The following is a 12,756-nucleotide window of genomic DNA, read 5'->3' as shown; positions in this document are numbered from 1 at the left end:
AATATAACGATAATTTAAATATTGTCTACATATTTATGGTGGAATAATATTGAGTATAGGTATCAACTGATTAATATTATAAAAAAAACCGGTTTTTCCTTGAAACTGAAGAGTTGTGGTGATTTCAATTCAAGAAGGGAATGTTTTGTGTTTAGGTGGGGTCGAAAGATGTTTAGATTATGTATATCGGTTCTGAAAAACAATTTCTTGAAAAGATAAGCTGGTTTTTCAGTAGAATTTACCTCAAAGAATATATATAAAGAAATGAACTTCAAAAATTCAAGCCAATCTTGGATATACCTACACAATAGTTTGAATGGCCTGACGCCTATCAGAAAACAACTACTCCACTGGCTAACACCATAAACGGCGTTGGATTATATCCGACAGGCGTCAGTGCGCAGGAATCTTCACAGAAAATTTCCTGCCTATGCAATTGGCAATACAACTGAAAGAGACGACCTTCAATTGTGGAACGGGCACACTTGCAGACCGGTTTCGGGCTCCTTAGCCATTCGTCAGTGCCAGATAGTGGCCATTATCGACCTAAAGTCAATGATATTCCATAACTGAAAATTGAAATTCTTTCAGAGTATTTCATTCCTCGTCTTCAATTGGAGCGAACAACAAAAATGTCACTCCATCTAGTGGACGAGGTACTAACCAACTGCATATCCGAAATTTGCCCGATTCCTCTGAATAAGGAAGAAACACTTTCTTATTAGTCAGTTGATCAAGTATTGAGATACATGCTTCAGTCTCCTTACGCCTGTGACGAGTCTCAGGCAAGAATCCTGCACTTTTGAAGTCTCTGTCTGTCAGATTTCAAGAGTCCTGGACCATAGATAGTATCTGCATAAGATGGTACCAGGTACCAGGTACCAGGTACCTGGTACCTGGTACCAGGGCGTCGCAGAGTAAAATTTCATTTTTGTTTTCGTTCAAAAGACTTTCACTTATGAATTGTATTCGGTGAGACAATATCAATGACTTTTTTGCCCGAGTGATTCACAAATCCGTTCCATACTTCGGTGGTAACAGTAGTACTATGATCACTAATGCACAGAGACGTTCAATAGTAATTTTTGTCGAAGCTTTTGAAAATAATATTCAACATCGATTATTTGTAGCAAAAATCAGGAAAAACATATTAGTTCTGAACTATTCCATCAAATCCAATGCTCTGTATATGAAAATAATTAATTACCATATCCAAAGTGAAATCTAGTTTTCTCGATCCTCTTATTTAGACCTAGTTTCACCGTACTATAATTAAATTCACTCAAACATGGGTCAGTTATGTTCCGCATGAGTAATATCCGTTATCAACATCTACAATTTGAATACAAGCTGTTGATAAGATCATTTGATTGGTAATCAAATGTGAACCTGAACAAACCATGTATGGATTTCCTTCATCTGAATAATCATAGTTATAGTTCTGTTGCGCTATTCAATATAAGATTATGTTAGTGTTTTATTAGGCAGATGGCAAAATCAGCCCCTCGTTGAACAATTTTCGTTATATATGGACTGTGACTTTTACGTTCAGGTTTTTTAGGATCGTTGACATCTGTTGTTTCTCAATCTCATCAACAATCCAATTGGCAGTTATTTTTTCCATTTCTGTGCTCTTTTTTGTACTCATGGAAATGCCAACTACTTGAGTCGGTGCGAAACTGTTGGTATTTTTGTACAATTTCGTATTGATTTATGAACAACTATTCATAATTCAAATATATTTTTCAAGAAATTGACATGAAATTTCAATAAACAACTACGCATAAGTGAAATCGAAATATCCAAATGGATTGAAAGTAGTTCTCCTCACATATAATATACTTCTGTCTTGTGATATGCATTTTCTGATATGCACACAACCACTTTTTGATGATAGGAAATGACGTTTTTGTCATTCGTGCTTTTTTTGAATGATGATTATAATTTTATTGGAATTTTTGCTATCGCAAAACAAACGAAAACGCACACTTTCTGTTGTTGTTATTGAAAAGTGTTTCTTTTCAATAATTTCTCTTCGAAATACTAAATAATTACATTTTCAAAGACCACCAATCCACATATTTTTTCCAATAAAAATGACATATTTTTTTTCCTTGAATTTCCCCTCCAAGTCCAACCCAAATAGTCTAAGCCAGGGGTCTCTAAACTCCGGCTCGCGAGCCAAATCCGGCCCGCCAGTGTCATCAATCCGGCCCGCGACAGCCAATGATTACATAATTGTTGTTACTATTGCTTTGATGAGTTAAAGACGAAAACACAGAATGATAATTACTCGGTTTTATTTACTTGCAAGGTAAAACATAAGGACAGAAATGATGACAAAGAAAACTTAACTGAAGTATCTAAGTTTAAGCATATTAATAACTAACAAGTAATTGAAATGAATCACAGTAAAACAAAAACACTAATGAGATTCATGTAATTGTGATTTTCCACCGACAATACTTTGTAGTTGTGGATCAATTTTACTTGTACTGATTATCAAAAGAGATTTAAGATGCTCATCGGTTAATTGAGATCTGTAAACATTCTTTGTGTACTTCATCTTGGAAAACATTTTCTCACACAAGTGAGTAGTACCAAATAGATAAAACAACCCACGAGCAAATTTATGCAAATTATCAAATTGTTCCAGTGGAAGACAGTGGAAGATTGACGGGAAATTCAGTCTCTGTAGTGTAGCTGAATATTTCACATGTTTCAAAATGTGTGAAACATTTTTTACGTAACTGCGATTGAAATAGTATTATTTTCTGCCTGAAGGATTTGATATTGGTGTAGAAATCAGGGAGAAGCTGATTTTCTCCTTGCAATCTCAAATTCAGTTCGTTCATATGATTTATCCATTCGACTTAGAAGAACTTCCACATCCATTCACTATTTTCTAAATCGGAAAAAGGGCGCTGCTTCTCATTTGAAAAAATTTCGATCTCTGCTCGAAGTTCAAAAAAGCGCTTAAGGACTTTTCCGCAACTAAGCCAGCGTACGGCAGTATGATATGGTAAATCATTTTCTCCAATCTGTTGAATAAACTCGCGGAATTGTCAGTGATTCAGCCCAGTGGATCTGATGAAGTTGACAACTGATATGACTGGTTTTAGAACTTCGGACATATCCAAACATTTTCCGCACAAGGACTGTTGATGAATGATACAATGTAAGACTAATGGTTTTGAACCACCATCATTTTCTACAGCCTTTGACACAAGTGCAACCACTCCTTTATTTTTACCATACATTTTTTTGCCTCCATCAGTTGTTATAGATTTCAAATTTCTCCATCGAAGGTTCTTTTTATTAATGGCATTTTCAACTCCCTTAAAAATATCTGCTCCAGTTGTCGTGCCGTGAATACTATCAATATCAAAAAGTTCCTCATACACTTCATAGCTTTTATCTACTCCGCGAATAAAAATCAATACCTGAGCAGTATCTGACACATCCATTGACTCATCCAATGCTAGAGAAAACCACTCATGATGTCCATTTTTGTCAGACAGTTGAGATGATATATTTTCTGCGATGTCTTGCACCCTCCGAGCCACGGTGTTTGCTGACAAACTGATACTTTTAAATAAATTTACCTTTTCGGGGCATATTTCTTCGGCTACTGCAATCAAGCATTCTTTCATCATTTCTCCAACGGTGAAGGGTTTGCCACGTTTTCCGATTTCAAGAGCCACACGAAAGCTGGCGCGAGTTGCAGACTCTTGTTCAGTATTCGCTTTGGTGAACAAAGATTGCTGCGATTTGAGTCCGCGTTTCAAAGCTTCAAATTTTTCCTTCCGCAAACTCCCTGTATACTTGGAGTAACTTTGAAGATGTTTCGATTCATAGTGTCGTTTAATGTTATAGTCTTTGAGAACGGCTATGGTTTCATTACAAATTAAACATAGCGCCTTATTACTGGACTCAATCACAAAATACTGAAAGTTCCATTTTTCTTGGAACGTTCTGCATTCACTGTCGATTTTTCGCTTCTTTTCCATACCAACAAATCACACATAAAAACGATAAGTCAAATCAAAATACTTTTATTGACGGGTGTCACTTTATTTCACAATAGTCAGTTTCGCTTCCTTCGCCTTTCCTACGCAGACTAACTCGCAGTTGCGCCGCTAGCCTTTTTATATGCAATTATTACTGCCATCTCGAGGTGATCGGAATACACTAGCTAGAACTAGAACTTTCTCGAACCAACGCGGTAATTCGAAATATCTAATTACGCCTAATGCCACCTAGCTGGTAGCTGAAAAAGATAGTACATAGTACCACTACTCGCCAATAGATGTCGTTAAGTGTCACAATACACAATAATAATTGAAATGCAAAAAAAGCGTAAGTTTGCTTAGGTCACGCACTTTGCGACTATCCTAGTCTAGAAATATAGTTGAGGGCAGAAATTGGCCATTGGAACAAACTGAAAAAATCATTATGGCTCGAAGGCTTCAAAATTTGGAGACACCTGGTCTAACCCAACAAATCACCAAACCCAACCCAACCTCTTTCACCCTTAATGAGCTAACCCAAGTCACCCCAACATCATTCACCCCAAATAACCTAACCCAAGTCACAATCCAACCTCGTCCAACCTACCCTCCTTCTCCCCACTCTCTAGTCTCAATGTAATCCCAAACCTAACCTAGCCTAATCAAATCTAACCTAACATAACCTAACCTTACATAACATAACCTAACCTAACCTAGCCGACAAAACCTAACCTAACCTAGATTTTAATTGTTCTTTTTTATTGACTTCACTTTGCAACGAGGAAATTGGTTATTAGAAATGATCCCAAAAGTAGTTGAAATGATAGCACAGGTAAAAATTGTATCCATCATACTTTAGTCTAATGAGTTGTTACTAAATAGGTTAATAGTTTAGGTAATGAATTTATCATGTAGAAATTTGGCAGGTAGTAATAATCATACTGATTCAAATTACCATAAATGCACGACACAGAATTTGTATAAACAGTATTGTAACGCCTGAAGATTCAATTGAATAGCGAAACACGTGTCACGGTTTCGTGAGCTTTCTAGTGGAAATCTTACATTGAAGTGTGTTTTGTGAATAGGTTTCCTGTGAATGAATTCGAGGTAATAATTCAGAAATCAAACTAAAAAAACAACACCTTCAATGAAATATTTTTGCCACCAAACAAAATATTCGGTGAAATTTACCAGGTGCGGTTAACTAGAATTGGAATTTTCAAAACTCAATAAACGTAGGCGTTATTATGATATTCGCATCTCTTGTCGGCGGATATATAAAAGGTCTTAATGCGATATGACTTACCAGAATGATGCCATATTTTATCTGAAATAATATCATCTTATTACGAAAAAGGCCTGCAAACCTCTCTTTTATAAACCCAGTTCAAAGTGAGAAATTTAGTAACCTTATTTGCGAACGCGACGAACAGTAGGAAATGAACTTTGGTCTTTATGATATAAGCTTTGTGGAAAGCAAATTTATATTCAATTTCCCTCGTAAATTGTGAAACCAAGACAATATAAATTTCCGACCATGATTCTTTAAATTTTCTTCATTGGCTCAGAGCGGAACGAAATTGTGATGACTTCATGATTTTTTGAAAAAAATTCATGATAATAATTATTATAATAATCCAGACTGATGCCCTCTCGAATCTTAAAATCATACCGGCCTGCCGCACTGAGGCAGATATCTTAGCCGGACAGATGCAGAAGGCTGTCATCTTTGGCTCACTACGCTTGCTCAGGGCACATGATTCTCGGACCCAATGATCACTTACCCCACGGTGTGGGGAGTGGTCGTTGATTGATAATGCTGGCGTGCCCTCTCGAGCACACTTCGCTAAAAAAAATAATAATGGTGAAGAAAAAAATATGGTAAAATGAAATAAAATTAAAAAACCAAACCGGAAATTGAAGATTCTTCTTGAAAAAACTGAGATGCAATTTTAATTTTTCCAGTAGCAGAAGACCAGCACAATAAAAAAATCCTCAAGACGCTAAGAGCGGTGCCTGCTAAAGTAGCGATATACGTTGGACTTGTATAGCTAGAGATCAAATTCATTTGGAAAAACATTCTCATAAAGTTCGACATAAACGCAAATGAAAGAGTTTTTGAAAGCTTTTATTTAACTTGACTTGTATGTATGTTAACAAATCTTGCAAATTTTATTTGACCCACTTCCCGGTATTCGATTGACCTAAAAGTTTGCATGCTGGCCCAGAACCGGTGACAATGCATGTTAATCATGAACGTAACGTGATGGTGCTGCCAGGATCGGCTCCGTACGAGAGATCTCCTCAGCGGTAAATAGCAGGGACACGAAATTTTATATACGCATTTGAGTGCCCTAAAATGATCAAAATAAAATTTTAAATCACAATAACCACATTCATTTATGACTATACAGAATTGAAATTATGAATAAGCTTGTCGCGATGCCTAGAAGAAATCTCTACATATTCCGTCAGATGAAATTCAAATTGAGAAACAATATGACAGATCAACTAGGTACTGCAATAAATTTCAAACCCGATAAATCCTATGTGTGCCAAAAAGTTATTCAAGGTTAAAGTTCCACATTTTAAGCATTCACGGCACTTTTATTATGAATTGCTTACAAATTCAGTAAATGCCTACATATTTCATCAGTTCGGACTTCCATTGTCTACTATAATATAAATTCATTTGAAATCCCTGAAAAAACATAAAAAGATTTACCGAAAATAACAATTTTATCAAGACAAAAAACTGAAATTACAAGGAAATAACATACAAGCTGCAACCAGAAAATAAAAAATTGAAATATCAATAAAAGCTGAAAATAAACCAAACCAAGTTACGTCATGACGTTTCGATCGTTTGTAACCACAATCGTCTTCGGGTGATAACTGGACTTATTCCTCCGAGATCTGCCTATTTATAGGTCATTCAGGTGCTTTCACCTTTCACCTATCCCCTCTTCCCCCTTTCCGCTTCATTGACTTTAGCGGGAGATGACCGTTTGGCTGGAGTTGGTCGTTTTTCGCTTGATAAGAGGTTTCCATATGTTACGTATCTCTACGCTAGCTTGACTGAATGCGTTGTTGGACAATATATACGCGGCTTCTTTGAATTTTCTCCTAAACCAGTGTTCCTTTTTGTGGATGATTTCAGCTTGAGCCCATTTGATATTATGTTGTTGAGTCCAAACATACTCTGCTATTCCGGATTTGCTGGTTTCTCCAGGCTGTGTGTGTTTCTTGTGCTCAGCAATGCAAATTTTCAATGGCCTCTTAGTTTCACCGATGTATGACACATTCGATTCCACCAAGAGCGGAACATATCAGGACTACGCGACGAACTGTGACTGCTTCATTGTTTAAGAAGTCTTCCAATTGGAGAACTACGTTTATATGCAATAAACTTCCTGAGACCCTTTTTTTAAATAAATTCATTCTCCAGCGGTTCGAATCCAACATGAATCGCTACTTTCTCACAGACACCGCCCTCAGAGCACCTGAGGGCGGTGCTTGTGTTTCGTTCTCAAAGAAACATTTCTGTCGATAATGAATTTCTTCTTGATATTATGAATACGAAATGCTTCTGACATGGCCGCACCATATTTTCCCCCCCTCCCCAACCAAATAATGGAAACAAAAGCAACTTGCTAACAATGAAGTGAAACATATAACTTTCATGAAACCAAAGTTCGGGCCAACTAGAATACAGATTAATTTCTGGGACGTGAGAAGGGTTTTCAAGATACATCTGCTAAATTGCCATAACTCAAAGCACACACTCGCTTGAAATATCTGCTTGCGGGCTTTGTGAACTGATATCCGTTCCGAAAACCAGCTGAACTCAACATCAAACGAAGGTTCCTTAAAATTCACAACAGAACGAATGATATAACTATGAGGTGGGAGGTTCAAGAGGGGATTAATGAAACTTCAACGTAGTTAATTAATGCAAATGTGGGTATTATCGCTATTAAATGTGGATTTGACTGGGGGTGGAACAATAAAAATGATGGAAAACTCATACACGGCTATGCGTGGAAATTGCTCAGTGATTTCTATGGGCTGTGACCTCTTGTGTTAATTATTCAATGGAAAATTCACCCTGAAATTATTTCATTCAATTCAGTCATCAACAAAAAGCTATTACATAGGTGGGTGTCGTCAAAACACACATACAAATTGCATTTGTTGGTGTCTGTAGCTTCCATAATATCATTCACAACATGGAGTAGTGTGGCGTTTCCTGAAACAAGACTATATGAGGGAAAGGGGTCTGTGAGTATCAAGATGTACTTCAATTTGCTTTTCAATTATTTTTCCTTTTGGATTCCAGGACATCTTCTACGGAGGCACATCTTCACCGGCAGCAGGAGGTTGCAAATCTTACTGAGGATCTAGAAGTAATTTTGTTGGAAATGCAATGAGGACAGTGCAAAAGTGTAATTACAATAAGCCTGAGTTACTTCTAAACGTTACATTGAACATATCAATAATTTATATATATAATAATGAACTTGTATCTGACAGTCATTCATTAACATACAAATGTCAAACAATAACTGAAAAAAAAATGATTGATGTACAATACAGGGTGTATTGCATTTTCAATTACCAACACCACCACTAAAATGCGGTTGAACATCAATATTCATTTTCTCCAAACATATATCATGTTTTCGTCTGAATAAGGGTTTCGTCGAAATATCAGCAGCCATGTCTTCCGTTCCAATATACTCTATATCTATATATCCGTCTTGTAGTTTTTGTCTGAAAAAATGATGGCGAATATCAATATGCTTAGATCTTGCACGGTAACCATCGTTGGTTGCTAGATTTATTGCACTCTTGTTATCACAATATATCAAAAGTGGTTTCTTCAGTGCTTCTGGCCAAAATGCGTAGCTGCTGACAAAGCCATATATTCGGCCTCAGCTGTCGATAACGCAACAGTATGCTGTCTTTTACAATTCCATGAAATCGGCCCTCCTTGTTGCAGAAATACATATCCAGTACACGATCGTCTATTGTCAACATCGCTTGCCCAGTCAGCGTCACAATATCCTTTCAGTCTGGAATCAGAATTTTTTGTGTATACCAATTTAGCATACATCATTCCTTTCAGGCATCGCAAAATTCTTTTTCCTGCTGTCCAATGAGCCTTGCCGTAATTTTTGTTGAATTTACTAACAGTATTAACAGCATAAGTGATGTCTGGCCTGGTTCCTTGTGAAGCATATGAAATACTACCATAGACTTCCTGATACGGTATTTTAGTCATTTCTTCTTTTTTTTTTCATTCTCTGGAGACATTTCTTGAGATAATATTCGATTTGGGTCCGCTGGAGTCAGAGCGAGTTTGCAATCTGCCATGTTGAACTTTTCCAATAAAGTTTCAATGTATGTTTCCTGGTCTAGATACATTTCACCTTCATCTCGATTTCTAGTAATTCTGAGTCCAATACAGATCTTCGCTTCACCCAAGTCTTTCATCTTGAATCTTCTTTTCAAGTCTTCCTTTGAATTTTCCGTTGCATTTTTGTTGTTGGAAAATATCAATAAATCATCCACGTATACTGCTACCAACATAATATTCTGCTCCTTAGTATGATAAGTATATACATGGGTCATTTATTGATTGCTGCAATCCAATATTTTTCAAAGCAGCACTGAGTTTTTTATTCCATTGATGACTTGCCTGTTTTAAACCATAAATGGCCTTTTTCAAGCGATAAACTTTGTTTCCTCGATAAAATTCGTCTGGTGGTTGCAAATATACTTCTTCTTCTTCAAGGTCTCCTTGCAAGAAAGCGGTAACTGCATCCATCTACTCTGTATCCAGATCAAATTTGGCTGCTAGAGCTATCAAATACCTGATTGAATTTTAACGAACTACTGGGCTAAAAGCTTCAGTGTAGTCAACCCCTTTCTTCTGAGAATAATCTTTGACTACCAGGCGAGATTTATATCTGATGACCCTTCCGGTTTCATCTCTTTTTGTTTTGAACTGTCTGTTACCATAAAACGATCTTTCGCCTTCAGTGTTTGAACTTTTAACATCTTGCAACAACTTTGTTTCAATACAGTCTACTGTAATGGTTACGCCTGAACTTTCGATGCCCATTATCATCGGCTTATATTCTTCCGGTAAAACTGCCAACAATCCTGAATCTTCAAAAGGTGCCTTCAGTTTGTCCCAAAAAGCCTTTGCTGTCGGTGCATCTTGGATAGGAACATAATTGATGGGATCAATTAGCAAAATTATTTTAGATTTGGCTTTAGTGATCTTTTTTTCATCTTTCTCTGTACCTGTGACGTAATCCCAGAGTTCTTCATGTTCGAGATAAGTTTGAACTGCGAACCGCCAAGTATTGTAGTTATCTCGACCAGTGAGCTTTTCAATGGAAGATCCAAAACCATTACTTGAACTCATATTGATAAATCCAATGATGCAACATTCACTTATTGACAGATTACAACTTTTACTTTGTTGCCTGGGCCCATAACCTGTTGGAAATGCAATGAGGGCAGTGCAAAAGTGTAATTACAATAAGCCTGAGTTACTTCTAAACGTTATATGGAACATATCAATAATTTAAACTGAAAATAAATGATTGATGTACAATACAGGGTGTGTTGCATTTTCAATTACCTTGTGATGTACTGTTTGGAACCTTTGGTGTAGTAATGAATATTACTGGAGTTTTTTCCCAACACCAAATCGTTATTTTTACACCTCGACACGTGTTTCGATCCCCAAGTGATCATCTTCAACCAACAAATTTCGAATTGGAGTATAAGTAACCAGGTTCACTTCAATGTCACAAAAACCAAGGCATCGGTTTTCTCCAAGAAGATTAATATCTTTGAAGCGGATATAATAATGTCAGGTCAGAGAATTCCGCTTTCTGCTTCGATAAGTTTGTTGGGGGTTGAATTAGACACCAATATGCCTTGGCACAATCATTCCGCTGGAATTGCAAACGCTGCTTCTCAAATGCTCGAAACACAGCTCCGAACTAAAAAACTATACACACCTCAGCATATTTTAATGCTTTATAAAGCTCAGATCAGAGCATTGTTCTCATATATGGAGCTCAGTTTAAAATCTGTTTTAAAATCTGTTTTTCCGTTAATCACTTGTCGCCCCCATACGAACGACAACTCTCAGAAGTTGAGAAACTTGTGCAAGCTAAGGACTAACGAGGTCTTACCTTTTAACGTTGCGGAATCATCCCAGCTTCAACCAGATAAATTCTCTCGAGAAAAATATCTGGTCGAGGCGGGAATCGAACCCATGATCTTCCGATCGTAAGTCGGGCTCACTACCACCGCAGCCAATTCCACAAACATACCCGGAAGCTGCTGGATTCCATCCAGAGAAGAGCCATACGCCTGATTGGAGACGCGAATATCACGTGCAACCTTGATAGCCTGGAACATCGAAGAAAGGTTGGAGATTTGTCTCCCTTGTCTTCCACGGGAGGTGTTCAAGTGACTTGGTACATTTGACTCCAACAAGAGCGGTACATATCAGGAATACGCGACGGACTGTGGCTGCTCATCGTTTTGAGGTTCAACTCAGTACACCGCGAACTTCACTGTTTGAGGACTATTTCATCTGGAGAACTGCGCGTTTTTGTGAAATAAACTTCCTCAGAACGTTTTTCCAAATGGATTTAATATCCAGCGATTCAAATCATTCAATGAAGTCATTTCTAATCTCGATAGAGGTGAAAAAACGATCTTCTATTCGACTTGTCACGAGCTTTCGACGCTTTTGATCACGATTTACTTTTGAGCAACCTGTTTTGTCTAGGAATCCGTGGTTCATCAATGAAAACTTTGAGGGTTAAATTGGAGGCTGGGACCTTCCACTCTAGAACCTGCGTCGTTCCCACCTGTGTTCCCCAGGGTAGCGTCCTAGGACCTATTCTCTTTCTCTTATTCGTACATGACCTCAACAACAGTAATCGTCAACATTGTACAGTGCAATTTGCCGGCGACTCTTCGTTCACTCTGAAGTCTTCAGAGTGTCGAGTCAGGCCAATCAAGCAGTTGCTAATATGCGAAAATATTGTTTTCAAAATGATCTCATTCTGAACAGCTCAAAAACTAATAAAATCGTCTTTTCACTACATTCGTCACTCAGATTATTTGAAATTATAAAGTTGTGCCAAGTCCAATTGTATTAATTTTTTGGTCAAATATTCTACAGTAGTAACTCTCTTAAACGATATATCTGAAGTCGACCTGTGATATACAGGGTATGAAAAACCGCTTGCCACATATTGTAAATAAAAATTTGCAGAATCTTCCTTATTTTAAATGGAACATCCTGTATATTATTGATCCAAAAGGAGCGCCAATGAAACCTCTACAAATCACATTGAGTATTTCCTATGCCTAGGTTCAATAGTTTTTCTTAAAAAAGCATTTTTTTAGAAAAATGGTCGTTCTTTCTATTTCTACGCCATAAACTCGCAGAAAAACTTTTTTCAAAGCGAAATCCATTTGACGACTGATAAGAATGTACGAAAGATATCTTGTTTCACTTTTGTACATTATAGCGTGTCCAAACAAATATGTTTTTCACATTTTTCTAAATGGATGCTGAATTTTTCCCATAAATCGTGCAATATCAAACCAAACAAGATTAAATGAAAATACTTTGTGAATATTACTAATTTTTTTCATGTTATGGTGTATATTCATGAATTTAGGGTTTAAGTTTAGATAT

The 12,756-nt window shown here is 37.0% G+C and overlaps 1 protein-coding gene across 1 annotated transcript in view; it reads left to right on the top strand.

Moving 5' to 3' along the window:
• LOC111516201 (lachesin) overlaps positions 1 to 12,756 on the top strand; it is a 278,815-nt gene that overhangs the window by 245,752 nt on the left and 20,307 nt on the right. The window lies entirely within an intron of this gene.

Source organism: Leptinotarsa decemlineata, unplaced genomic scaffold, assembly GCF_025532065.1.
Source record: "Leptinotarsa decemlineata unplaced genomic scaffold, Ldec_3_MD MMD2_tig00004307_RagTag_RagTag, whole genome shotgun sequence".
Classification (NCBI taxonomy): Eukaryota; Metazoa; Arthropoda; class Insecta; order Coleoptera; family Chrysomelidae; genus Leptinotarsa; species Leptinotarsa decemlineata.
The sequence above is the reverse complement of the archived record's forward strand: the minus strand, read 5'-3'. Positions and strand labels throughout refer to the sequence as shown.